The sequence below is a fragment of the Pan paniscus genome, chromosome 5 (genome assembly GCF_029289425.2).
Source record: "Pan paniscus chromosome 5, NHGRI_mPanPan1-v2.0_pri, whole genome shotgun sequence".
Classification (NCBI taxonomy): domain Eukaryota; kingdom Metazoa; phylum Chordata; class Mammalia; order Primates; family Hominidae; genus Pan; species Pan paniscus.
Window position 1 is genome coordinate 67,387,367 of NC_073254.2, and position 27,634 is coordinate 67,415,000.

Sequence of the window (27,634 nt, forward strand, 5' to 3'; positions counted from 1 at the left end):
CAATGCCTAAGTGAAAGGTTTGGTGAAGGGTTTTAAGTAATTTCCGTTGGTTAGCTGCAGGCAAAAGTATTTTTCCTTCTTCGGTGGCTAGCCATCCTGAGGGCAGGAAACTATGTCCTTGTGAGGTTCCCCATTCTATTTCTTCTTCTGAGTACTGGGGCTTGGTTTCCCAGAAGGGATTACCCCATACTAGTGGTCTTTCTATAAGCATTTCTAATGGAGGGTCCTGCCTTGCAGCTCTTTTGGCTTCAATATCTGCTTGGCAGTTCCCTTCTATTTTCCTTTCCTTTCCTTTCTGATGACCCTGGCAGTGTAAGACTGCCACCTGTTTAGGTTTCTGTACAGCCAATAATAATCTCCTAATGGCTTCCTGATGTTTGATAGGTGTTCCCTCAGAAGTTAGGAATTCCCTTTCTCTCCATATTGCTGCATGGGCATGGAGGACTAGGTAAGCATACTTAGATCCTGTATATATGTTTACCCTTTCTCCTTCTAATGCTAGTGCCCAAGTGAGGGCTATTAGTTCTGCCAGCTGAGCACTAGTTCCTGGAGTGAGGGGATTACTTTCAAGTATTCCATTATCACTGACCACTGCATACCCTGCTTTTCGAAGTCCTTTTTCTACAAAGGAACTTCTATCAGTATACAAGTTGAGGTCGGGATCAGTCAAGGGAACCTCTAAAAGGTCCCCTCGAGTGGCGTATATTTGAGCAATTACTTGTTGACAGTTATGTTCTATATTTTCTTCATTGTCTGGAAGAAATGTGGCTGGGTTAAGAGTTGCACAAATGCACAGTCACAGCACTGGCCCTTCAAGTAATAGAGCCTGATATTTAAGTAAATGGTTGTCTGACAGCCACAAGTCTCCTTTAGCAGTGAGTATGCCATTCACATCATGAGATGTCCACACAGTAAGATCTCTTCCCTGTATTATTTTAACTTCTTCAGGTACTAAGACTGCTACTGCTGCCACTACCCATAAACAATGAGGCCAACCCTTTGCCACTACATCAATTTCCTTACGCAGGTATGCCACCGGTTGCAAGCTCATCCCTCGGACTGGTGTAAGGCCTCCTAGAGCTATTCCTGTTTTTTCTGTGACATATAAAGAAAAGTCTTGCCCCGTTGACAAGCTTAACTGGGGCTTGGTTTAGGGCCTTCTTTAGGGCCTGGAAAGCCACTTCTGCTTCAGGTGTCCATCTTACTAAATGGGTATTGGCTTTCTGAGTTTTCCTAATTTGTGTATATAATGACCTGGCTATTTCACTGTACCTGGGAATCCATATTCGGCAGAAGCCCGTTATGCCAAGGAAACCTCTTAGTTGCTTTAGTGTTTTGGGATAAGGATAAGCCAGTATAGGCTGGATACATTTCTCACTGAGGGCCCTGGTGCCTTTGGACAATTTTAGCCCTAAGTATTTAATCTGCTGTGAGCAGAGATGAGCCTTTGGTTTGGAAACCTTGTAGCCACAGGTGGCGAGGAAATTTAAGAGCACTTGGGTGGGGCTGGGCACGGTGGCTCATGCCTGTAATCCCAGCACTTTGGGAGGCCAAGGCAGGCAGATCACAAGGTCAGGAGATCAAGACCATCCTGGCTAACATGGTGAAAACCCATCTCTACTAAAAATACAAAAACTTAGCCAGATGTGGTGGTGGATGCCCGCAGTGCCACCTAATTGGGAGGCTGAGGCAGGACAATGGCATGAACCCAGGAGGTGGAGGTTGCAGTGAGATGAGATCGCACCACTGCACTCCAGCCTGGGTGACAGAGCGAGACTCTGTCTCAAAAAAAAAAAAAAAAAAAGAGCACTTGGGTGGCTTGATGGCACAAGGTTTCTGAATGGGCGGCTAAAAGTAAATCATTCATGTACTGAAGGGCAAGAGTGTCCAGGTATGAGAACTGGCTCAAGTCTTGGGCTAATGCCTGGCCAAATAGATGGGGGCTACCCCTGAACCCTTGGGGTAAAACAGTCCAGGTGAGTTGAGATGTTGGGTTCAAAGGATCTTCAAAGGCAAACAAGAATTGAGAGTCAGGATGTACAGGGATGCAGAAAAAGTCATCCTTAAGGTCCAGGACTGTAAACCACTCTGCTTCCTCTGGTATTTGGGAAAGCAGAGAGTATAAGGGTTAGGTACAGCTGGTTATAGAGGGACAACAGCCTCATTGATAATCCTGAGATCTTACACTAACCTTCACCGTCCGTTGGGTTTCGGTATTCCTAAAATTGGAGTACTGCAGGGGCTATTGCCTGGTTTTACTAGGCCTTGGGCTTTTACGTCCTTAACAATCCTTTGGAGTCCTTGTTGGGCCTTGGGTCTAAGGGGGTACTGCCTTTGGTAGGGAAAGGAGGTGGAATCCTTCAGTTTAACTTGAACAGGACGGGCATTCTTTGCTCATCCATAGTGTCCTTCTGTTGCCCAGACTTCAGGATTAATTCCTTCCTCAAGCAGGGGACAACAAACAGGTGTTCCTTCTCCTATGTTCAGGTGTATAATGGCCCCTGCTTTTGCTAGAATGTCTCTCCCTAACAAGGGAGTGGGGCTTTCAGGCATAATTAGAAAAGCATGTGAAAAGAGTGAAGTTCCCCAGTCACAACTTAATGGCTGGGAGAAGTATCTAGTGACTGCCTGTCCTAGGACCCCTCGGATAGTGACAGATCTGGAGGACAGTTGTCCGGAACAGGAGAATAAGACTGAGAAGGCCGCGCCAGTGTCCAGGATACAGTTAACCTCCTGGCCCTCAATGGTCACGCATACCCGGGGCTCTGTGAGGGTGATGGCATGGGCTGGCACTTGCCCCAGGCACCCTCAGTCTTGCTGCTGGATCTTCTGGTTAGTGGCTTCTGACTCAGAGGACCTTCATCCCCTGGGGTAGTAGGCCTTCCAGTGATTCCCTTGACATAAGGGGCATGGACAAGGGGGCAGCTTATTTCTACTTGGACAATCTTCTTTAAAGTGCCCTTGTAGATCACACTGGAAGCAAGCCCTATTAGGCATTTGATTTGCCCTTTCCAGAGCCTCCAAAGTCCGCTTGCCTGAGGGCTATGACTAAAGAAGTGGCCTTTTGTTTATCCCGTTTGTCCCAATCCGCCTGCTCCTCCTGATCTCTATTATAAACAACTGAGGTTGCCAAGTTCAATAGTGTTTCTAAATTTTGCTCCAGGCCTAAGGCAGACTTTTGAAGTTTTTTTTCTAATGTCTGCAGCTGACTTAAAGGATAAACTTACCCTTTAAGATTAGTTGGCCTTCAATAGAGTCAGGTGACAGAGAGGTATGCTTCCTCAATGTCTCCCTTAGTCTCTCCAGAAAGGCAGTAGGATTTTCTTCCTTTCCCTGTGTTATAGTGGACATCATTGAATAATTCATAGGCTTCTTCCTAGTTTTCCTTAGTCCTTCTAGCACGCAAGGTAGTAAATGTCTGCGGCACCAATCTCCGTGTTCTGATTCTGTGTCCCAGTGTGGGTCTACACTGGGAACTGCCTGCTGGCCTGTGGGGAATTGTTCTCTTTCCTCTGTTGTCATCCTGTCATTGACCTGACTGAGATACCAGAGATCGCCACACTCTTGGGCTGCAGTTTTGGCGGCACTTCTCTCATTTGGGGTTAGTGTTTGATCTAGCAGTAACATTATATGTGTCCATGTCAGATCAAAAGATTGTCCTAACCCTTGTAAAACTTTAATATAGCCATCAGGGTTATCTGAGAATTTACCTAGGTCTATTTTAATTTGCTTCAAGTGTGAGAGGGAAAAAGGTGCATACACCCTGACTGGGCTGAATTCTCCACAATACATCTTAGGGGTGTTTTTGCCTTGGGGGAAATGTTTCCCATCTGAAAAAAGAACATAGGGATGCCAGCACCCCAGTAATTTTCCAATGAGCATTAGTCATAGAGCATCCTCTATGGTCCTAATGCTTATTACTTTCCAGGGTGCGTAACCACCCATGGACCTCTGCTTATTGGATTAGTTAAGCTCACTGATGTGGCAGTCCTGCCCCTGTTTTCCCACCTTTCTTGACCACAAAGAAAGGGGTCTGGGCTGCTGGATTCTAGAGGTCCTTTACCAGTGTGCCCAACATTGCCTTTGTGCTCAGGGGTGAGTCCTAGAGCTGGGCTGGGTTCCTGAGTATTTCATAACAACCCAGCTGCCCCATCAAGATGCATTCCCATAAACAACAGTTCTCATGCAAATTCATTTCAGAGAACGTGTAGGTAACTTTTTGAGTCAGGATTGAGTAAGTACTTGATTCTGTAAGTACTTTAAGGCTTGGCTGAGTGCAAACAGCTTGCATGTTTGAGCAGAGCAATTATTAGGCAATTTTTCTAACTCTGCTTCCACAAGAGTCTCCCTGTCAGTTACTGAATACCCATTGTATCCTCAATCACCTGGGAGGAAACATCTATCTTCCTGTCCTGAAGGGAGTTCCTCCTAGGTCTGGTTGGACCTCTGTATGGTAATTAAGATTTAAATCCCCTGTTAGGAAATCTGCTGGGTTAAGGGAATTATCAGTGGTTGGAGTTACATTACCTTTTTCTAACAGAATAGCCCCCATACTTTAAGATTTTTCAGTTAGTAACCTTTTTGCTTTTTTGACTTAGAATAATTCTGAACTGGTGAGGTGTGCTCACAATGAGGTTTCCTCTAAAGGTTACTTTTCTACTTTCTTCTGTTAGCAAAGCAGTTGCCGCTACAGATTGAATGCATCCATGGGTTACTGGGTTAAGGATTTTTGATAGGAAAGCTACTGGTTTTCTGTGGTCTCAGTGTTTTCAGGCTACGCCCTTGTTTACACTGACAACAAGGTAGTATTGGAGTGTTATAGGGTCACGGAGGGGACCTTCAATTATCAATTATAGGTTTTAAATTTACGCTGGCTTTTAAAGGAGTACAGCATACTTTTTTTTTTTTTTACTATTTCTTTCTTTTTGACTCCCTCTGTCTCTCTCTCTCTCCTGTGTCTCTCTCTCCTCCATCTCTCTGTCTCTCCCCTCCATCTCTATCTCCTCCATCTCTCTCTCTCTCTCCTTCTCTTAGCCATTACAAACTTGGGGCCCTGGCAAGAGTGGGGGGAACAGGTCCCTCATAACTGCCCATGTTGAAAGCTGTATACCTAAATCGGGAGGGACACCAGGGATAAGACTCCCTGGGTTTATAGCCTAGATGCCTAAGGATGCAGCATTGAGCTTCCTTAGACTCCTTTGGAGATACAACTTGCTAGAGGAAATGAAAGTCTGAACCTTTGTACCTGGGAGGCAGGGATCAGAGGAAGTAGATTCAGAGGTAAGGAGAATTTTGGGGCTACTCTTTCAAGAAAGTCTTGGTCAGGACCCAGAAGGTATGGGTCAGAAGGAAAGTTAGGGGCGCACACATGGGCGACTGTTCTGGCTGCACCATGATCTCAACCAGCTAAAGCTGGGAGTTCAGGACGTCAGCTTTCTGCCTCTAGTCAGCCCTTGGCTTCCCCAAGAAAATTGAAAGCGGAAGCTGGTTCTAGGCAAGCGAATGTTCCCAACCCAGAAGGGTTGGGGGTTGTTAGAAAGACCTTCCTTCCCGAGACGGCCTCACACCTGAGTCTTAAATCTGGTGGCCACATTAATCATTTTTAACTGGCTGACAGGTGCCTGGTATTTTCCTCCAATTCTAAGGAAGGATAGGACAGAATAGCAAGGGAAAGTGTTCCAATATTGCCACTTTGGAGGTCCCATCTGGGTCCCCAAATGTTACCGGGTGGTCCTTGCTCCCAGAGCTCCCAAGATGGTGGCAGGCTGCTTCCAAGATGGTGGCAAGCCTTGTGTTCTCTGACCTGGGGTTCTTGGCCTCATGGAATCCAAGGAATGGAATCTTGGGCCATGCAGTGAGTGTTATAGCTCTATTAGAAGCGGTGGGTCATGGAAGAGAACCGTGGAACCCAGTGACTAGTGTTCAGCTCGATTAGGATGAAGCCGGGCACTTGGCCGTGCAGGAACAATGGCAAGCCTTTAGCCAAATCGGGAGCGGCAATGGGCCCCTCACTGGATCAGGAGCACAGTGGACACCCTGCTGGATCCAGAGGGATGGAAGTCAGTGGCGGGTCTGCGACAGCAGCAAACAGCAGTGGTGGATGGCGAGCGAAAGCTCAGTTCGAGCCGTAACAAACATGGAACGGAAGAGTGTGCAGGTACAAGATTTAATAGAGTGAAAACAGAGCTCCCATAAAAATGGGAGGGAACCCAAAGGGGGTTACTGGTGGGGGCTCGAATGCCTGGGTTTATATGCCGATCATTGTCCCTCCCGCTGTGCTCTCAGGCAATAGATGATTGGCTATTTCTTTACCTCCCATTTTTGCCTAATTAGCATCTTAGTGAGCTCTCTTTACTACCTGATTGGTAGAGCGTGAGCTAAGTTGCAAGCCCCATGTTTAAAGGTGGATGCAGTCACCTTTCCAGCTAGGCTTAGGGATTCTTAGTCGGCCTAGGAAATCCAGCTAGTCCTGTCTCTCAGTGACAGGGGTCAGAGGACAGCCAGTGTACCTGGATCAAATTCCTTTATATTGACTCATGGTTAAATATAATATAGACAAAGCCAGCATAAATTTAGGCCTGTTTAACAGCTTATTGCAAAAAAGCCTGAAGTAAAAGTACGAGCAGCTTCGCCAGCAGACATAGAGTTAAAAAGAGAGTCCAAGAAACAGCAAGAGAAGCCAGTTTTGCAGGAGCCAACAGAGATAATAGAAATTCTTTTATGTCCCAGCCTACGCCACTTTACCGAGGCCAACAGCCCCCTCAGAAACCAGATTCAGGAGCTAATACGCCCCAGGTCTCACCTTGAAGGGGAGGATTGGAGCCTCAAGAGGCCAAGGAAGGAAGTCAAGATAGTCAAGTGGGCCCTCTCAGGTCTGGTCTTGCTGGAGCTATGCAAATGCCTCTCAGGGAGATGTGAGGACCTGTCTATTATAATGACCAGGCCCACATCCGGGGCGGGGGCAACAGACTTTCATCTATCAGCCCTTTTCAACCATCGATCTACTAAACTGGAAACACCCTGAACCCGCCACCTTGCTCCCGGCAGCTAGAGCCCTGTTGAGCATAACTGTGTAGAGGTGTTAGACTCAGTTTACTCTAGCAGACCTGACCTCCGGGACCAGCCTTGAGCATCAGTAGACTGGGAGCTATACGTGAACGGAAGCAGCTTCATCAACCCACAAGGAGAGACATGTGCAGGATATGCGGTGATAACCCTGGACTCTGTCGTTAAGCTGAGCTCATTGCTTTAATTTAGGCCTTAGAACTCAGTGAAGGTAAGACTGTAAACATTTACACTGACTCTCGGTAGGCCTGTTTAACCCTCCAAGTGCATGGAGAATTATATAAAGAAAAGGGCCTGTTAAACTTTAGGAAAAAGAGGAAAAAGACCCAGAGAATGCAACTCAGCTTCAGCGTTTTCAGAGGTACCAAGAGGCACTTCTGCAGAGGCTAAGAGTTAGTAGAAAAAAAGCAATCAATATAAAAAAGATTTCAGAAGTGCTTCAAGGAGGTGACAAGAGCCTAAGTCAGTTTTATAAGAGACTCTATAAAGCATTCTGACTTTACACCCCATTTAACCCTGAGGCTGCTGAAAATCAGTATACAGTGATATACTTCATTTGTAAAGCAAGCCCAGGGTAACATCAAGCAGAAGCTGCAGGCATGAATACCACCTAGTCTTTAAAAGGTGTATGTTAACTGTGACCAAGGAACAAAACTGGAAAGAGCAAAAGCAACAAGCATGGCAGTTAGGCACGCCAAGGATTAAGTCCCTCTCCCCAGCCTGGCTCTAAAAAAGGAGCCAGGGACTGGAGCCGGGAAAAGAGCAAAAGAAAAAGAAAGACTAAGAGTAAGTGTGAAAAAGAGAATAAGCAGAAAACAGGAGAGACAGACAGCAGTACGTGGGGGCAGGGCCCGTGCCATTGCCCGGCCCCGCCAGCTGGTTGTAGGATCAGGGAGGAAAAAAAATTAATTAAAGTTTAAGAAAAAAAAAAAAGCCAATCTGTTGGCAACAGCTCTTACAAAAAGAGAGATTAGCAATGTGAGGGATGTGGACGTGGATGTAGATGTGGAAGAAGTCAAGTTAGGCAAGGATTCAAGAGCCAGACAAGGCTAGAGAGAGATTAATGTGTGAGATGCAAAAAGAAAGGACACTAGAAAGATAAATGTTCAGAAGACAATGAGGAAAGTGGCCAAGGCTGCAAGACAAAGAGGCCATCGGCCAAGGACTGCCGCACCTTGGAGGAACCAAATACTGATCTGATCAGGCTGGCAGGAGCCGAAGAATGTAAAGACTAGATCAGGCCAGGCACGGTGGCTCACGCCTGTAATCCCAGCACTTTGGGAGGCCGAGGTGGGCGGATCACGAGGTCAGGAGATCGAGACCATCCTGGCTAACACGGTGAAACCCCATCTCTACAAAAATACAAAAAATTAGCCGGGCGTGGTGGCGGGCGCCTGTAGTCCCAGCTACTCGGAAGGCTGAGGCAGGAGAATGGCATGGACCTGGGAAGCGGAGCTTGAAGTGAGCCAAGATGGTGCCACTGCACTCCAGCCTGGGCGACAGAGCGAGATTCTGTCTCAAAAAAAAAAAAAAAAGACTAGATCAGACCAGGCGGACCAGACACCTTCTCATTAGGCTCCCAGGAGTCCATGGTCATGTTAAAAGTTAAAAGCAGCAAGATTCTACCATATCTAGATTCCAATTTCTCAATGATGGCTAAGCCACTAGATAGAGTTACAAAGCGGGGGAAGAAAAAGAACCCCTCCTGTAAGAAACTTAAACAGGAGAAAGAGCCATACCTTGTGAAAACTTGCTTATAGATATTACAGAACTGCCCCATGCTGGAGGCTATTGGTACATGCTAGTGCTTGTTTGCACCTTTTCAGGGTCAGTTAAAGCTTTCCCCACCAGGACAGAAAAAGTACAAGAAGTAATTAAAGTACTTTCAAAAGACATTATCCCCAGGTTTAGACTGCCTCTAACTTTAAAGTCAGACAATAGGCCAGCATTTGTAGCTAAAACAGTGCAAGATTTAACAAGACTGTTAAAAATAAAATAGAAGTTACACACAGCCTATCGGCCACAAATTTCAAGAAAAGGTGGAAAGCATGAACCAGACACTCAAGCAGCTACTGAAGAAATATTGCCAGGAAATTCATTTAAGATAAAATCAGGTTTTTGCCTATGGTCCTCCTCCGAGTCAGGTGCACCTCCACCAAACAAATTAGGTATTTGCCCTATACGATTTTGTTCAGTCGGCCACCCCCAAATCATAGGTCAAATTAAAGGTGACCTCCAGGAACTAAAGGAATTAACCTTAAGAAAGCAAATGCAGGCTTTAGAAATAGCCATACAAAGTGTTCATAATTAAATAAATAAAAATGCCTATAAGCCTGACACCCCTTTAAATCTAGTGACTCTGTTTAAGTTAAAAAGTAAAATCTAATTTTTCTAGGACCCATATAGGATGGGCCCTTTACTGTAATCTTGTCCACTCCCACTGCTGTTAAAGTTGCAGGTGTTGTGTCTTAGATCCATCACAGTCAGCTAACACTGGCAGCTCAGGACAAGTAGACCAGCCAGCAGGACACAGATCATCCAACCCAGCTGATCCTGAGACGAGACCAAGCTGCTGCTGAGGACGACAGCCCTGCTCTGGTCACTCTGGAGGCTGACCAGTCTATGCACGGCTGAAGCTTGAAGAAACAACAAGCCCTGCTCTAGTCACACACCGGCAGCTGACTAGTCTATGCACGGCCAAAGTTTGAAGACTCATCAAGCAAGTAAATGTAGTTTAAAATCTTAAGATTAATAGTTTTCCTGTAATACTGACTGTTTTCCTATTGTTCTGTTGCTGTATTCAACCTTTTTCCCGGGCAAGGACCTCTTTTTTCCTTGCTGGATATGAATATACTGTATATTGTTTTGTTGTTGTTACCCCCCATAACCGTGCTAGAAGAAAGACCTATATAAGGTTTCCCCACCGTACACATACTACTTAGTCAGGAAACCCAGACTCATCTGGCCCAGTAACAATTTCGAGTCTTTAAGTCATTCTTTAAACATATAAACCAGAAGTTACCAGAGCCTCCTCCTTTAGCAAAAAACAAACAAACAAACAAACAAACAAACAAACAAAAAACCTATTTGCTCAGCTGGCTGAAAACATTGCTGGCAGCCTAGTCATTTCCTCATGTTATGTTTATTAAAAGGCTAACATGAGAAACCAATGGTCTTGAGAAGCAAAAGAGTTAATGCCTCAAGATAACTTTGCTTTAACAGACTCTTTCCCTAAACAGACACCCACAAGTTGAAGCATCTGGCTCTTAAAAACTTCTATTATTAAAAAATACTGTGTTGCTCACTAGGAAAAAAGCTTTTAAGACCCAGTAAAAGAACTAACCTGCTTAGGACATGACAAAGTTGGCACATGTGCCTGTACAGGTTTAGTGCAGGTTTAATCCTAGGTCTTTATTTAGAAAATAGTTTCCAGCTATAAGATAATTTAAAACCCTCATTGTAAGTATATTACTAGTACTAGACACTTGCTTGCTGCTCCCCTGTGTATTACACTTGCTCCTTCAAATGATAAAAGGTTTTGTAGCTACCATCCTTTGTCAGAAAACTTCAGCATAAGTGTATTACATAAAACACTACCACTCTGTCTCAGAAAGAGACTCAGAAAGTAAAAATAAAAGTGAGAACTCCCACTAATTAGTGAAATTCTCAAAGGCGGGGATAAGGAAGGAGACCACTACTACTCCTGCTGCCCTCCTCCCCCAACCTTGCCTAGTTCACAAGACAGGAGGAAAGAGAGAAAGCAAAAAGTTGGAAAAAAACAAAAGTAAGATAAATAGCCAGACAATCTTGGCACCACCACCTGGCCCTAGGAGTTAAAAAACTAATAATAATAATAATAACATCAACCCCTGACCTAAACTACTTGTGTTGTCTGTAAATTCCAGACATTGTATGAAAAAGCATTGCACACTTTCTGTTCTGTTAGCTGATGCATGTAGCCCCCAGTCACATTCCCCACACTTGCTCGATTTATCACGACCTTTTCACATGGACCCCTTAGAGTTGTAAGCCTTTAAAAAGGCCAAGAATTTCTTTTTCAGAGAGCTCGGCTCTTAAGACACAAGTCTGCTGATGCTCCCGGCTGAATAAACCTCTTCCTTCTTTAATCCAGTGTCTGAGGAGTTTTGTCTGCAGCTCGTCCTGCTACAGTTCTACTTTGAAAATGCACCATATTAAACTCTTTAATGATTAAGTTAGTATCTCTATTAAGGCCAACTCCCAGACGGCTTTATGTTGAGACTAACTGTCAGCTCTCCCACACCAGATCTGAAACATCAGAGAGAAACTCTCTCTCCTTAGAACAAAATGTTTAGAATTACACAGGGTGAAAGAGACCTATCAACCCTAAAGGAATGAATTAGTGAAGATTAGGAATACACACCCCTGGATAAAAAATATCTATGTTGATAATCAAAAAAAGCAAGCTGAAAAGCAAAACATCTTGGCTGAGAAAATAAAAGCAGATGTAATTTTTAATCCAAGCTGTTCATTCTTATTATTTTAAAATATTATTTCTTTAACTGGAAACTTGACCCCTAAACTGTATATGCAGCATTAGCGGTTGGTACTGGGACTTGCTGATAATTCAATTTTAAAATCAAATGAAGGCTAGGTGCAGTGGCTCATGCCTGTAATCCCAGCACTTTGGGAGGCCAAGGTGTGCAGATCATGAGGTCAGGAGATCAAGACCATCCTGCCCAACAGGGTGAAACCCCTGTCTCTACTAAAAATACAAAAATTATCTGGGCATGGTGGCGGGCACATGTAGTCCCAGCTACTTGGGAGGCTGAGGCAGGAGAATCACTTGAACCCAGGAAGCGGAGGTTGCAGTGAGCCGAGATTGCATCACTGCACTCCATCCTGGGCAACAAGAGCAAAAACTTCGCCTCAAAAAAAAAAAAAAAAATCAAATGAAACCTTTAAAAAACCATACTTCAAAATGGACACTTCACTTCTTTAACATTTTTACTATTCAACTATTATCAAATATGTAGCTTGTATAATATACCTAGTTAGAATGCAGATTTGATGTATAAATCAGTTTCAGCTTTTTTTTCACCATTTGGAAAAAATAAGATACTCCAGAAAAATTCAACTTTCCCTCCCACTGAGTTACCAAAGGGGGGAAAAATTGATTAGAATGTGTCTTCTTGCTTCTGCTGACCTCTAATGTCATCAGAAACAGTGTTTTTATTTTTTTTATTATTTTTTAAAATTTATTTATTTTGAGATAGAGTCTCACTCTGTCACCAAGGTTGGTGTGATCTCGGCTCACTGCAACCTCTACCTCCCAAGTTCAAGCGATTCTCCTGCCTCAGCCTCCCAACTTGCTGGGATTACAGGTGCCCACCACCACACTTGGCTAATTTTTGCATTTTTAGTAGAGACGAGGTTTCACTATGTTGGCCAGGCTGGTCTTGAACTCCTGATCTTGATTGATCCTCCAACGTTGGCCTCTCAAAATTCTGGGATTACAGGTGTGAGCCATCGTGCCTAGCCAGGAACAGTGTCTTTAAAAGAAGCAAATAAAACAAGTAAAATGCAAGAAGGAAAAAACAAAAGTACCTGCTCTTTGTAGAATGAATATAATTCATAGTACCCCAAACATGTTTTAATTAAAAATGAATTTTTATACCGCCAAAACTGTAACTTTTTCAATGGTGATAAAAATGTACCGTATCCTCTCAAATAAAAGGTTGCTATAATTGCAAAAATAATAACCACATTTTGTTTGGAAACAACTTGAGTAAAAGATCTCATCCTAAATTTGCAAACTGGGAGCTGCCCAAATCAGAGCTGAATTCATGGCAGACCAGGAAGAAGTGCTGTTCACATCCAGTTCTCTGGAGCCACTAATGGAGAGGGGTATGGGCCCAAGGATAACAAGGCCATCCCTGCCAGGGCTGCTCAAGATCTGATTATCAAGAGATGGCCAAGGGCCAGCCATGTAGCCAGGAAGGCTGAGCAAGCAGATGAGTCATGTGCCAGGCAATATCTATATAATGTGGAGAGTACTAATGTCTTCATTTTAGAAATGAGGGTCACACAGATAAAAACTTGCTTAGTCATCCATCTGATAAGTGACAGAGCCAGATGCCACATCTTTCCAATGTCAAAGTCCATGCTTTTTTTGCTATATCATATGCCTCTCCCCCAGAGTAAAAAGGAAGAAGCAAATTGTGATCTGGGGCTTGAAGAGAACATGAACAAAAGACATCATTCCTGGAAGTGAGTGAGGGTCTCAAATCTGAAGCAGACAGAGATGGGGGGTAAGGATCCTATGGTACAGAGAGCAAACAGGGGATGCAAGATCATAGAACATTCTCACACCTGGAGAGAACCCGAGACTGTTTGGAAAGATGAACGATAACACAAGGCAGTGTTGCAAACTTTAATGGGTACACAAGTTACCTGGGGATCTTGCCAAAATGCAGATGCTGATTCATTAGGGCTGGGGTGGGACCTGAAACTGCATTTCTAACAAGTTCCCAGGTGCTGCCCATGCTGCTGGTCCAGGACCACACTGTGAGTAATGAGTGTAAACAATGTAAGCCAAATGGGCGGTTCAGACACAAGTGCTCTCTGCAGGTGAAGCCCTCCACACCAGGTGGGGGACAGAAGGTGCTTATGGACAGCAGCTGAGAAATCACAGCCATCAGTGCTTCAGACACAAAGGCCTGCAGAATGCCTGTGATTTTTCATTGCTGATATAGTTCAACTGTGGTTCATACTGGTTTACTTCGCAAAAGACATACAATGGTACCTTTGACCAGAATTGTTGACCTGGGAGTGTTATCTCTTTTCTATTGGCTGAAATGTTTTAAAATTTCCAATCATGGTTAAACTAGCCATGAGGCTGCAGAGTGTTTATTTACTTGTAGGCATTTGTGTTAAAGGATGGAGAGGCTCTCACTCTGCCTCTCCTTCTCCAGAGTAAAGGAACTCTTTCCCCACAATTCCACTTTTCAAAACTTAATTCTTTGTGGATTACAAGCAGCAGGACTGAACTGTGGGACCAGACATGGAGGGGCTGGTGAGAAGAAAATCCCAACTGGACCAGGCCTGAGCATGTATTCAGGAGGAGGGAGGCTTTCCTGCCCAGGACCAGCAATGAGGCTTCTATTGAATGTACCTCTGTTCCTGATTTGAAGGACTTCGACATCCTATTTGATGGCTCAGAGGCAGATACAGTCTTCAGGGCTACCAGTAAAAGTCTCTGCTCCTCCTTTCTAGGTTTGGAAGGAAAGGGGAAGAACTGCAATTTATTGAAGGTCTGCTGTGTACCAGGCATTGTGTCTAATCCATCACTTGATTAACAGACACATACACAGACACAAACACACACACACGCACACATGTACATGTCGAAGAAAGAGTCAGAAAGCAGCCTCTGGTTTTACATTTTGGTTGAACTCATTTCATTTGTGGGCATCAACGTCTGTCCTTAGAGTCTACAGATAAACCAGACCCTTCAAGGACATCTTTTTGTCTTTTTTGATGTGGATGCCCTGATTAAACTGGAGATGATTTTGGAAATTGCTCATGAAAATTTACTTGAAGAGGCTTTGCAATGTCATTCCCAGAAGATGCTGAGGGCTGCACCCCCCTTCACCAGAGGTATCTCCACTGTGTCTCCAGGGTATCACCTGATTCGATGAGCTCTGGCTTCCCTTCCAGTCCTGGGGCTCCCCTGTCTGTATGTTTTATACTTCACAGGGCATTTTATCACTACACAGAGCTACTCTCTATGATGCCTTCTGAGAAGAAGAAATGTAACTAAATTATAGTTTTAAATTCACCCACAAAGACCTGAAAAGAAAACGGAATTAACTAGATTATTGGATTCTTTTGTAATAGTAAAGGGAAATGGGGACATTTAGAATTCTGGGAAATAGCAACTACTTTTAAGTGTACATTACAGCTCTATGAACAGGTAACATGGCTTAAGTAACACTTGAGAATTCTCCACATCCCCCCTCCCATTTGTACTGACATCTTTGTTATGCACAGTCTAGTAACAATGCAGATCCTTCCCTGACCTTCCTCTGCTAGAGTAATTGACAAGAGGCACCTGGAGTCAGGCCGACCTGTGCTCAAACCTTCTTTCAAGCACATACTGGGTCTATGATTGTGGAAAGTTACTTAACTTCTTTGGGACCTACTTTATAAGGTACTTGTGAAGATTAAGTAAGAGGTAAAAGCTGCTTAGTGCAAACCTAGGCACAGATCAGGCCCTCAAAAACCGTAGCCATGAGGCTTATTGTTTCATTAACAATGGAAGAGGCTGTGGAAAGAGAATTTAAGAGTACACACTGAAGAGTGGAAATGGAAAGTGTGAAAAAGATAAACATGAAAGTCAAAATTTTGAATTAGAATTCTTTTTATATGTATTTTCAAAAAATTTAAATGAGATCACTTAAATATAGCTAACATCTCAAATTTTAATTTTTGAAAAGTTAACTAAACCTTGCTATATTTTTAAATTTTTATTTATTTATTTAAATTCTTTGCATGAAAATACATTCAGCTTTTGTGTGTTTGGAATACAATTAACTTTTTTTTTTTTAATGAGACAGAGTTTCGCTCTTGTCACCCAGGCTGGAGTGCAAAGGCACGATCTTGGCTCACTACAACCTCCGCCTCCTGGGTTCAAGTGATTCTCCTGCCTCAGCCTCCCAAGTAGCTGGGATTACAGGCACCCACCACCACACCCAGCTAATTTTTGTATTTTTAGTAAAGATGGGATTTCACCATGTTTGCCACGCTGGTCTCGAACTCCTGACCTCAGGTGATCCACCCGCCTTGGCCTGCCAAAGTGCTGGCATTATAGGCTTGAGCCACCACGCCCGGCCTCAATTAGATTTTTAATCCTTTAGATGATCACTATAAATAGGACTCAAATTATTTGAAAATAAGGTAATTAATTATTTTTGCTGAAGTTAGAATAAATTTTGTGGAATGAAAAAAAGAAAGAGACAACTAATGTATTAATTTGGTTAATAAATATTTTTAAAATAAATTAAAAAACAAGGTAATCTAAGTTTAAAAAATGAAATATAATAAAGATTTTTATACTTAAAGAAAAAGAAAATAGAAAGTATGGATGAGAGAGGTGCGTGGGTTGCCTCCACAGACCCTGGATAGCTACTGTCTCAGAAGTTTAGAAGTCTGGCCAGGAAGCCAGCCTGAATGCACCTGGCAGATCCTGGGGATGCTGTGAGGGAGAATGGGGCCACACATGCAGATCTACCACCTGAGGACTCTTGAAGTTATCCACCACCACTACCTGGAAAGCAAACTGCTCCTCTGGCCCCTTTCTGGGCTGCTGGCCTGGTGGCCCTGGCTGGTTAGAATGCTCTCACCTGGGCTGAGCCAAGCAGGGAGGTCCTTGCAGGACTGGATTCTTGAATGTTATTGGAGGCCATGCTGGGAGACAAGGTGAAATACTCTCTCTCCTCAGCTGGCATCTGGATCTTTCTAAAGTCTTGTGCTTTACAGATGAGATCGGGCATGTTCAGGGTGGTATGGCTGTAGACAAAGCCTTGTGCTTTACAAATATTTGCTCTTACCCCTTGAAGAGAAAGCTGCCTGGGGCCTGGCATGAGTAGGCCTGGCTTCTCACCCTAGTCGTGGTCACGTCTCTGGGAACCTAGGTCCCCAGCTTCTCAGGGCCTCAATTTCCTCACCTGTACAAATTATAATGATCACATGTCTCTTGGAGGGTTATTGAAAGGATTAAATTATATAATGGATATAGAGTACCTAGAAGAGAGCCTGGACTATAGAAAGTGCCCAATAAATATTACTTTTCTCCATGACATTTGTCTAAAGCAATCTCTATGTGGTGTAATTAAAGCATGAAGGACCCTTTATTCCTGATACAACCATACCTATTTTCTGGTACCTGAAATTCCTTTTAGAAAAGACAAAGTTGTTTTTTGTTTTTTTGTTTTTTTTTTTACAAGTAAATATGAGTTACGAAGAACAAATTGTTCAGAGAGGTTCCATAAATCTGAGAACTAATCATGAAGGGGAAGAGCATTGCAGTTAAAGAAGCCAGAAAGAACAGACTCCCAAATAGCATCTCAGGCAAAGACGGGGGCCGTCGAGTTCAGGGACTGTGTGCCAGCTCTGCAGGTCCTGAAACACAATGGGACAAAGTGCTTCTGGGGGTAACACAACAGGAGGAAACTTACTTCCATTAAAAACACCCAAAACAGCCTTAAAGAGGAATACAATTCTATTACATGCCACAACATGGATGAACCTTGAAAACATGCCAAGTGAAATAAGCCAGACACAAAAGGACAAATATTGTATGATTCCGCTTACACGAGCTACCTACAATAGGCAAATTCACAGAGATCACAACTAGTCCCTGGTCCCCACCAGGGGCTGTGGGGAGGAGAAAATGGGGAGCCATTGTTTAATGGGTAGAGAGTTTTAATCTGATGTGATGAAATAGTTCTGGAGATGGATGGGAATGGTGGTGATAATTGCACAATAATGTCAATGTACTTAATACCACTTACTGTACACTTGAAAATGGTTAAAATGGTAAATTTTATGTTATGTGTATTTTATCACAATCACATCCATACATACACACTAGGTATATACAAATAGCAATATCAGTTGTTTAACAAGAAGAGCATAATTGCCCAGAAAATAAGAGTGCACCTGAGGACCAGCTAACACACTCTCAACCCTGGAGAAAACTCTACAAGTGAGGCTGTGATAAGTACAGAATCCAAACTAGGAAAGTGGCAGGATGTTGAGAGCTGGCTTGACTCATGAAATGATAAACTCGGGGCCCACCATCAGCCCTGCAAGAGCAAATTCCCAACCTTTCACAAATTGGCAGAGACAAGAAATGGTAATATGTGTAAGTCCTGGGTGTAAACCCGGAGGCTGCTCCAGCTTCCCCAAGGGCTGAGATGATTGATACCTTGGCCCTCTGCAACCCTTCCAGGACACACGAGTTCTGTGGTAGGAGCCCAGAATATTCATTATGTGCAAGTGCTAGAACAGTCTGCAAATTCCTGCCCTTTAGCCCCTTTTCGTGGCACACTGCTGCACAAAACTGTTAATTGAAGTATAGCTTACTTTTGCATTAAATCCTGTTTTCTTGAGATCATACCTTAGAGTACTTAACTGATCTAGGAGTCTCTGAAATCTTTTCCACAGCACCTTGGTGATATGGTTTAGAGCTGTGTCCCCACCAAATCTCATGTTGAATCATAACCTCCATTGTTGGAGGTGGGGTCTGGTGGGAGGTGAATGGATCATGGGGGTGGATTTCTCATGAATGGTTTAGCACCATTCCCTTGGTTCTGTCCTTACCATGGTGAGGGAGTTCTCAAGAGATCTGGTCATTTAACGGTGTGTGGCACCTCCCCGCTCCCTTTCTTGGTCCTGCTTTGGCCATATGAGGTGGACCCCCTTCGTCTTCTACCATGATTGTAAGTTTCCTAAGGCCTCCCCAGAAGCCAAGCAGATGCCATCATGCTTCCCATACAGCCTGCAGGTAGGAATGTGAGCCAATTAAACCATTTTTTCTTTATAGATTACCCAGTATCAGGTATTTCTTTATAGCAATGTGAGAACGGACTAATATACTTGGTGAACTCTGTTTGACTGGTGATGTCTGTGATGCCTTATTTCATTTGCTGGTGAGAGATGGAGCTACAGGGTTAGGAGGGAAATTCTGCTGGACCTTCCTGATTCAGGAAGAAAAAGCCACAAGAAGAAGGCCCAGGAGCACTGTCTTGGCATTGTGGGCTCAAGCCAGTGCTACTGTGCAGAAGTAAAATAGACCGGGACCAGAAGATCAGTGACTGCCTGGGGCCGGGGGTGGGAGCAGCAGTTGGCAAGAACAAGGACACTTTGGTGGGGGTGAGGAGACTGTTCCAAAACTGGAGTGAAGTGATGGTTGCACAAATATATACATTTACTAAAAATCATGAAACACTATAATAAATAAATAAATTGTACCTCAAAAATGCTGTTTAAAAAATAGACATGTGGTCGGGTGTGGTGGCTCATGCCTGTAATCCTAGCACTTTGGGAGGCTGAGGTGGAAGGATCCCTTGAGCCTAGGAGGTTGAGACCAGCCTGGGCAACCTAGGGAGGCCCTCTCTCTACAAATAAAAAAGAAAATTAGGCAGGCATGGTGGTGCATGCCTGTGGTCCCAGCTACTTGGGAGGTTGAGGTGGGAGGAGCACATGAGCTGGGAAAGTTAAGGTTGCAGTGAGCCACCATTGAGACACTGCACTCCAGCCTGGGCAACAGAGCAAGATCCTGAAAAAAAAAAAAAAGAAAGAAAGAAAGAAAGAAGACATTTGTAAAAACAAAAACAACATTGAGCTATAAACTTAAGATGTGTCCCCTTTACTGTATGTTTATTTTACTTTGACGAAAAATTTGTCAAAAAAATGCATAAGTTCCAAAGGTGTTATAATTTGAAAGAAAAGAAATTCTATTCCTTGCAAGGTTTTTTGTTTTGTCTTGTTTTGTTTTGTTTTGTTTTATTTTGAGACAGGGTCTTGCTCTGTTGTCCAGGCTGGAGAGCCATAGCGCAATCACACCATGCCCCAGGCTCAAGCAATCTCCCCACCTTAGCCTCCCAAGTAGCTGGGATTACAGGCACGTGTCACCATGCCTGGTTAATTTTTGTATTTTTTGGTAGAGATGGGGTTTCACCAGGTTGCCCAGGCTGGTCTCAGATTCCTGAGCTCAAGCAATCCTCCTGCCTCGGCCTCGCAAAGTGCTGGGATTACAGGAAATGGGCTTAGGGGAAAATTAAATCACAGCATTAAAATGGCTGCAATAGCCAGGTGCAGTGGCTCACCCCTGTAATCCCAGCACTTTGGGAGGCCAAGGTGGGCAGATCACTTGAGGTCAGGACTTTGTGACCAGCCTGGGCAACATAGTGAAACCTCGTCTCTACTAAAAATACAAAAATTAGCCAGGCATGGTGGTGTGTGCCTGTAATCCCAGCTACTCAGGAAGCTGAGGCAGGAGAATTGCTTGAACCCAGGAGGTGGAGGTTGCAGTGAGCTGAGAACGCGCCACTGTGCCACTGTGCTCTAGCCTGGGCAACAGAGAGAGACTCCATCTCAAAACAAAACAAAACAAACAAACAAACAAAAATGGCTGCAAGGACTCTGAGTGGAAACACCATTTTCATATTTGCTACCCCTTAGAAACAGGAGAGACCTATTTCCTAGCTATTTCAAGTCTCCCAAGCTAAACAACAGGTTGCTGCCTTATATATTTTAAAACCTTGAGTCCTGACTTCTAGATCCAGGCTCTGGCTCAGCCACTCATTAAAACTTATGATCTTAGGCAAATTTGCCTTCTTCCTTTTGGTCTAAATTTTCCCTTCCCTAAGAATGTGATCCCTGCTGGCAACACCATACAGTAGGATCATGGCTCATATGGTAAGGCACTCGCTGAGCCTCACTTTCCTAACTGGAAACTGAGGAGACAGTAGATCTTTGTTGTTCTGTTGGCCCCTCCTCTCTCCTCCTCTTCCTCTGGTAATACCAGCCCCACTCTTTTGAGGAACTTCTCCTGCCTCCTCCAAGTGGTTACTTTTGGCTGCATCAGGACCTCCATGGCAGCAGCAGGGGCACCAAGGAAGAGGTGAGCCAACAACCGAACCACAAAAGGATGTGAGGCCAACACAGATGTCAGAATGAGTTATGGGCCATCCTGACTGTCTGAATGTCCCTGAATTCACACTCATCTTTTCAAATGTGTGTATTAATAAACCCCCTTCTTTGCTTGAAAGTAATAACTACAACTCCCCTCTGACCCCCACACTCCTGATAAAGAAAATCAAAGACCAAAATCAAAGCCAAACTTCTTTCTCTCAATTTTGCTCAGGGCCAGCAGTCAATGGAAGCAAACCGTCTCTGGCTTGGTCTTAACCCCTCCCTCTAGCCCTGTGCCAAGAAACTCATGCAGCAATCACACATTTAAAGCTTACAGAGGAGTCTAAAAGGAGGAGTAATTACCAACATCAAGGGGTCATTATGGGGGCCACTGGTTAGGTTTGAATTATTCGTACACTGATGTCCAAACAATGACAAAAATAGGCTTTCATTGAAACAGGAGAGATTTATAGCCACCAAGAAAACAAAATAAATTCACTTGCCAGAGTGCTAAATGGAGGACTAAGACTAGTAGTAGTGTTTCTATCCCAGTATCTTCTGGAATAAAGGATCAAGGCCCTTTTAAGCCCCCAGCCCTCCATTTTGATGAGTATATTGAGCTAGATGCCTTCACTTGCCTTTCTCTCTCTGTCCAAAAGTAAGGCTCTCTGGTGATGGGGGGCATCATAGTGGGGCCTTGAATGTTTGCTGTGTGCTATTGGGGTCTCTGAGGCTAACTTTTCCTTGGGCACCCATGGTTACCTCTACTAGTTTGGGTGAGACCCCAACCAAAAAGCTAGGGAACAGGCCCAAATAAAACCACACAGGGAAGAATGAAGAGATGAAGACTATTACAAGAAAGACATCAACTTGCACTTACGAGATGACTAGACAATGAAACATGCTTCTGGCATTGACTGGCTGGCTGGCTGTGTCTGTGGTGACTTTGGGGAATTCTGTGAGAGCATGCCAGCATGCCAGGCAGAGGTCAGGCCTAAGGGCTTGTTTTCAAAACCTATGAAGTAGAACCAAAGGAAAAGTGGCTTGGAGCACTAGGAACTCAATCACACAGCACTTGGAGACCCAAGGGAGTCATTAGAGTAAGGAGTAAAGGCCCAGAAGTGGTTGTTTTGAAAGCAATTCAGAGAAAGAAGGATTTCCTTTTTCACTGTATAGCCTTTTATACTGTCTGAATTATTAACCAAGGCCATGTAATTATAACAAAAAGAAATTGGTTTACAGTTTTGAATTATTAAAAATGAATTTTTCTTTTCCAATCAATTCCTACAAGTTCAGATCCTTGGCTTTGCTGGAGGTCAGGGGGAAAAGTCATCCCACACAGGAAGCAGGTGCAGGGTTTCCAGTGAAAAGCCTCTTCTCCCAATCCATATTACTCTGTCTTTTTCATCATCTGGTAGCTGGCTGGCTATGGCTTGCTCAGGGTGGGAAATGAGGTGGGACGACAAGCTGAATACTAATATCCAGGTTGGGATTTGACCACTCTGGGAGCTGGAGCTCAGGTCTACATGGACTGGGTTGGGGGGATGCTGAATGGCCTGGGTTATCAGAAAAAACCCTATTGCTCAGTCCATCATCTGAAGAGAAGAAGAAGAATGAATGGGGCAGAAGGTAATGTAGGGAATGGTTATGCCGTGTAGTGGCCCTGAGGAAATGGCATGAAGTCTGGTGGTCATTAAGTCACTTCACAAGGAAGGACATATACCTGGATACACACTCAGCTATTAATAAAGTGTGCAACCCGGGAGGGAATGTCCCAGCAGGAGTTGGAAGCTGATAGAGTTGTGTGCCCCAAACCACTGGCAGATCAGAGACCTTGCTTCCGACCAGAGACCACCAGGAACTACAATTATGCCTACAACATCATCCTGAATAGATGCTCCGTGACAAAGTCAGCTCTTCCGTCTCCTATCAAACAAGCCCCAACATGAGGCTGAGCTTCAAATTTTACAGTTTAGAACATAATAGGTACCCTTAAAGAAAGTGTATCAGAGTTCAGGGTTGCAGAGAGCTATGATTGCACCACTGCACTCCAGCCTGGGTGACAGAGGACCCGTATCTTAAAAAAAACAAAAAATGTATCAAGGCTGGGGAGTCTTTTGTTCAGCTTGTATAAGTAGTATTTGTCAGTTATATTATTATATCTTAATCTCAGTGCTACTTGAAATTGTTTCATCATAGCAAAACTCAGTCTTGGGTGGCTCTGTTAGGTGGAAGAGTATTGTCTAAATATCCAACTTTTTTTCAGGGTTTCAGAATGAACATTCTCTGTTCCCCACACATCCCTGTAAGATTTACTAGCATCAGCCAATGTCTAACTCTTAATTTGTCATTTGCCACTTTTTTTCTTACCCCAAGTACTCAGCAATTAGGGTGGGTGTTGGAGAGATCCTTCCCTGCAAATTGCTGGTCCCTGTTCCCTCAATGGTCCCAATCTTGATGCAGACAGAAGAACAGGGTTATATGTGGGCCCCTGCCCTACATATATCTGGCTCCTATTTATTTATACAGAACACTTATTTCATAAAAGTTGTAGACTATCATCCACAACTGACAAACTTTAAAAAGCCACACACATCCGAATGATTTTATACTACATTTAATCAGCGTTGCTGTTAATGGCAGCACAGTTTTGTTCTTTTCAGACACTTTACTCCTAGGATCTACAGTTTGCTTCTATTATCCTCTGCAGACAGCACATGCTGGTGCTGTGACTGGATCATCATGTTTGTCATCACGCAACCTGCTGCCATTAGAGCAGCACTATCTTCCTGGCAAGTTCAACATAGTGGGTATCGGGGGTGGCTTCCTCTGACTCCCATTTAAGAAAAATCTCAACTTTGTCATGAATGAAGGGTGCTTAGACCTCAGGTTATGGAGTCCAGTGTACTGAATCTGCTTAATCCCTCAACAAGTGTTTGCTGGGTATTTCTGGGATGGATAATAATACAACTGCTGACATGTTTAGCATGAGTTATATTATCTATTAAAAAGTCACAATCAGGCAGTGCATACCCCTAAAATATTCATATTCCTTTTTTTTTTTGAGATGGAGTCTCACTCTGTTGCCCAGGCTGGCATGCAGTGGCACAATCTCGGCTCACTGCAACTTCCACCTCCTGAGTTCAAGCAATTCTCCCACCTCAGCCTCCCAAGTAGCTGGGATTACAGGCATGCAACACCACACCTGGCTAATTTTTGTATTTTTAGTAGAGACAGGGTCTCACCATGTTAGCCAAGCTAGTCTTGAACTCCTGACCTCTAGTGATCCACCTGCCTCAGCCTCCCAAAATGCTAGGATTACAGGCACGAGCCACCACGTCTGGTCACATTCATATTCTTGACCTACCAATTCTTGTTTTAGGAATTATTATAAAGGAATAAGTAAGGGTGTGAGCAAAGAAATAGCTATAAGAGGCCAAGTGTGGTGGCTCACACCTGTAATCCTGGTAGTTTGGGAGGCTGAGGTGGGAGAATTGTTTGAGCTCAGTAGTTCAAGACCAGCCCAGACAACAGAGTGAGACCCCCATCTCTACAAAACTTTTTTTAAAGAAAGAAATAGCTATAAGAATGTTAACAGGGGCCAGGCGCAGTGGCTTTCACCTGTAATCCCAGCACTTTGGGAGGCTAAGATAGATGGATCATGAGGTCATGAGTTCGAGACAAGCCTGGCCAATATGGTGAAACCCTGTCTCTACTAAAAATACAAAAATTAGCCAGGCGTGGTGGCGTGAGCCTCTAATCCCAGCTACTCAGCAAGCTGAGGAAGGAGAATCGCTTGAACCCAGGACGCAGAGGTTGCAGTGAGCCGAGATCACGCCACTGCACTCTAGCCCAGGCGGCAGAGCAAGACTCCGTCCCCCACCAAAAAATTTAAAAAAATGATGTTAACATGGTAAAAATTGGAAAGAAGCTATGTTTCTAGGAAAAGGAGACTGGTTATGTAAATTATGGTACTTCTCTACGAGGAGTATAAACTAGTAATTTAAAATGCTCTTATGTAACAGGAAAGAGGAAGGTCCTTGTATTGACAAGGAAAGATCTCTAAAATGCATTAATAATAATAATAAAAAAAAGCCCGGGGCAGAACAGAATATACACTATTTTCTATTTTGTGCAAGAAACTTGGGAGTGGCAAAGAATACAACTATATATTCTGATTTGCTTTTATCAGCATAAATAGGAACACTGGAAGTATACATAGGATGCCAATAAAGTGATTCTGGGAGCAGAAAGGTGGCGGGGAAGGGGTGGGAATGAGAATTCTGAATTTATGCTCTTTTAATATAGCTCTGAATTTTTTTTTTAGATGAAGTCTCACTCTGTCACCTAGGCTGGAGTACAATGGCGTGATCTTGGCTCACTACAATCTCCACCTCCCGGGTGCAAGTGATTCTCCTGCCTCAGCCTCCTGAGTAGCTGGGATTACAGGTGAACACCACCACACCTGGCTAATTTTTTATATTTTTAGTAGAGACAGGGTCTCAGTATGTTGGCCAGGCTGGTCTCAAACTCCTGACCTCTAGTGATCTGCCTGCTTCAGCCTCCCAAAGTGCTGGGATTATAGGCGTGCACCATCACAACCGGCCATAGCTCTGATTTTTTAAAGAAGATGTGATTCTATTGATTAATGAAAATAAAATAGCATACTATTTCAAAAGAATATTTGTTGACCTGTAAATATACTCATGATAATTGAAAAGAATGTTAAATGCAGGCCACAAAACAATCTTTAGTATGACCCTATTTGGAGGGAAAATGCAAAATAATAGGTCAGAAAATCTCATGCAGATAACATTTGGCTGGTGAGATTATAGGTCTTTTTTCTTTTCTTTTTTGAGACAGAGTCTTGCTCTGTAGCCCAAGCTGGAGTGCAGTGGTGTGATCTTGGCTCAGTGAAACCTCCACCTCCCGGGTTCAAGCAATTCTCCTGCCTCAGCCTCCAGAGTAGCTGGGATTACAGGCATGCCCCACCACGCCCAGCTAATTTTTGTATTTTTAGTAGAGATAGGGTTTCACTATGTTGGCCAGACTGGTCTTGGACTCCTGACCTGAGGTGATCTGCCTGTCTCGCCCTCCTAAAATGCTGGGATTACAGGCATGAGCCACCGCACCCAGCCAGTCTTTTTTCTTTTCGTCTTTTGGTTTACACAAATGTCTAATGTAACTACATGAACTTGCATTTCTTTTGTAATAAGAAAAATTGCTAATTCTTAAACCACAAGACCCGTGGTTACCTATTAGATAAAATGTTTCTCAGGAACTGGAACAGAGGCCAGGTAAGGTCTGGCAGGAGTGGAATTCTGTCTGAGGGCTGGGGCAGTGCAACAGGAGGCTGACAGTGTCCCCTAAGCAGATGCTCTGAACAATGCAGGAACTATGTGGGGCCCCAAAATCAGGGGGACTAAAAGCAGGCAGGGTTGTCTGGTAGGACCTAGAGGGAGAAGCAACGAAGACAGACTTGTCAGCTTTGTTTTGTCAGGAAGAAAACTTTAAAAGCACTAAAAACAGGAAAGTACTAAATGTTCATGCCAGACATCAAAATAATCAATTCTTTTCCCCCTTCATAAAGTTTTATTTCCTAACAGATCCTTTAGATAAGCAAGAGAAAAATAACCAAAATGAAGAAAAGAATGATTTTTTATTTAGTTTTTTTTCTTGAGAAGAGTCTTGCTCTGTTGCCAGGCTGGAGTGCAGTGGCACAATCTCAGCTCACTGCAACCTCCACCTCCCAGGTTCAAGTGATTCTCCTGCCTCAGCTTCCCGAGTAGCTGGGATTACAGGTGCACGCTGCCACGCTTAGCTAATTTTTGTATTTTTAGTAGAGACAGGGTTACAGCGTGAGGTGTGAGCCACTGCGCCAGGCCAAGAATGGTTTTTTTTTTTTTTTGAGACGGAGTCACTATGTCACCAGGCTGGAGTGCAGTGGTGCTATCCCAGCGCACTGCAACCTCTGCCTCCTGGGTTCAAGCGATTCTCCTGCCTCAGCCTCCCGAGTAGCTGCGATTACAGGCATGCGCCACCATGCCTAGCTAATTTTTGTATTGTTAGTAGAGACGGGTTTTCACCATGTTGGCCAGGATGGTCTCGATCTCCTGACCTCGTGATCCACCCACCTCAGCCTCCCCAAGTGCTGGGATTACAGGCATGAGCCACCGTGCCCAGCCAGAATGATTTTTAAAACAGTGTTCTTGGGCCAGGCATGGTGGCTTATGCCTGTAATCCCAACACTTTGGTGGGCCAAGGCCAGGGGACTGCTTGAGGCCAGGTGTTTGAGGCCATCCTGGGTAACATAGAGAAACCCCCATCTCTACAAAAAAAAAAAAAAAATAGCCAGGTATGGTGGCATACACCTGTGGTCCCAGCTGCTCTGGAGGATGAGGTGGGAGGATCGCTTGAGGCCAAGAGGTCAAGTCTGCAGTGAGCCATGATCATGCCACTGCACTCCAACCTAGGCAACAGAGTGAAACCTTGTCTCAAAAAAACAAACAACAACAACAAAACCCCACCACACACACACACACACACACACACACACACACCCCCCCCAATGTTCTTAAGTTTCTTTTGAGATTGGCCTAAAGGCACATTTTGCTTCAGTCTGTTCATTTTTTTCTGGGCTTTGTGTGGATGTTAATACACCACCTTTTGCAGAGTTGCAGGAAGTCAGGGACCCCAAATGGAGGGATCAGCTGAAGCCATGGCAGAAGAACATGGATTGTGAAGATTTCATGGACATTTATTAGTTCCCCAAATTAATACCTTTATCATTTCTTATGCCTGTCTTTACTGCAATCTCTAAACATAAATTGTGAAGATTTCATGGACACTTATCACTTCCCCAATCAATACCCTTGTGATTTCCTATGCC

General features: G+C 44.0%; 1 pseudogene; it reads right to left on the reverse strand.

Annotated features, from left to right (window-relative positions):
- Nucleotides 1–27,634, reverse strand: part of LOC129398097 (glutathione S-transferase A4-like) — a 43,424-nt pseudogene that overhangs the window by 1,973 nt on the left and 13,817 nt on the right.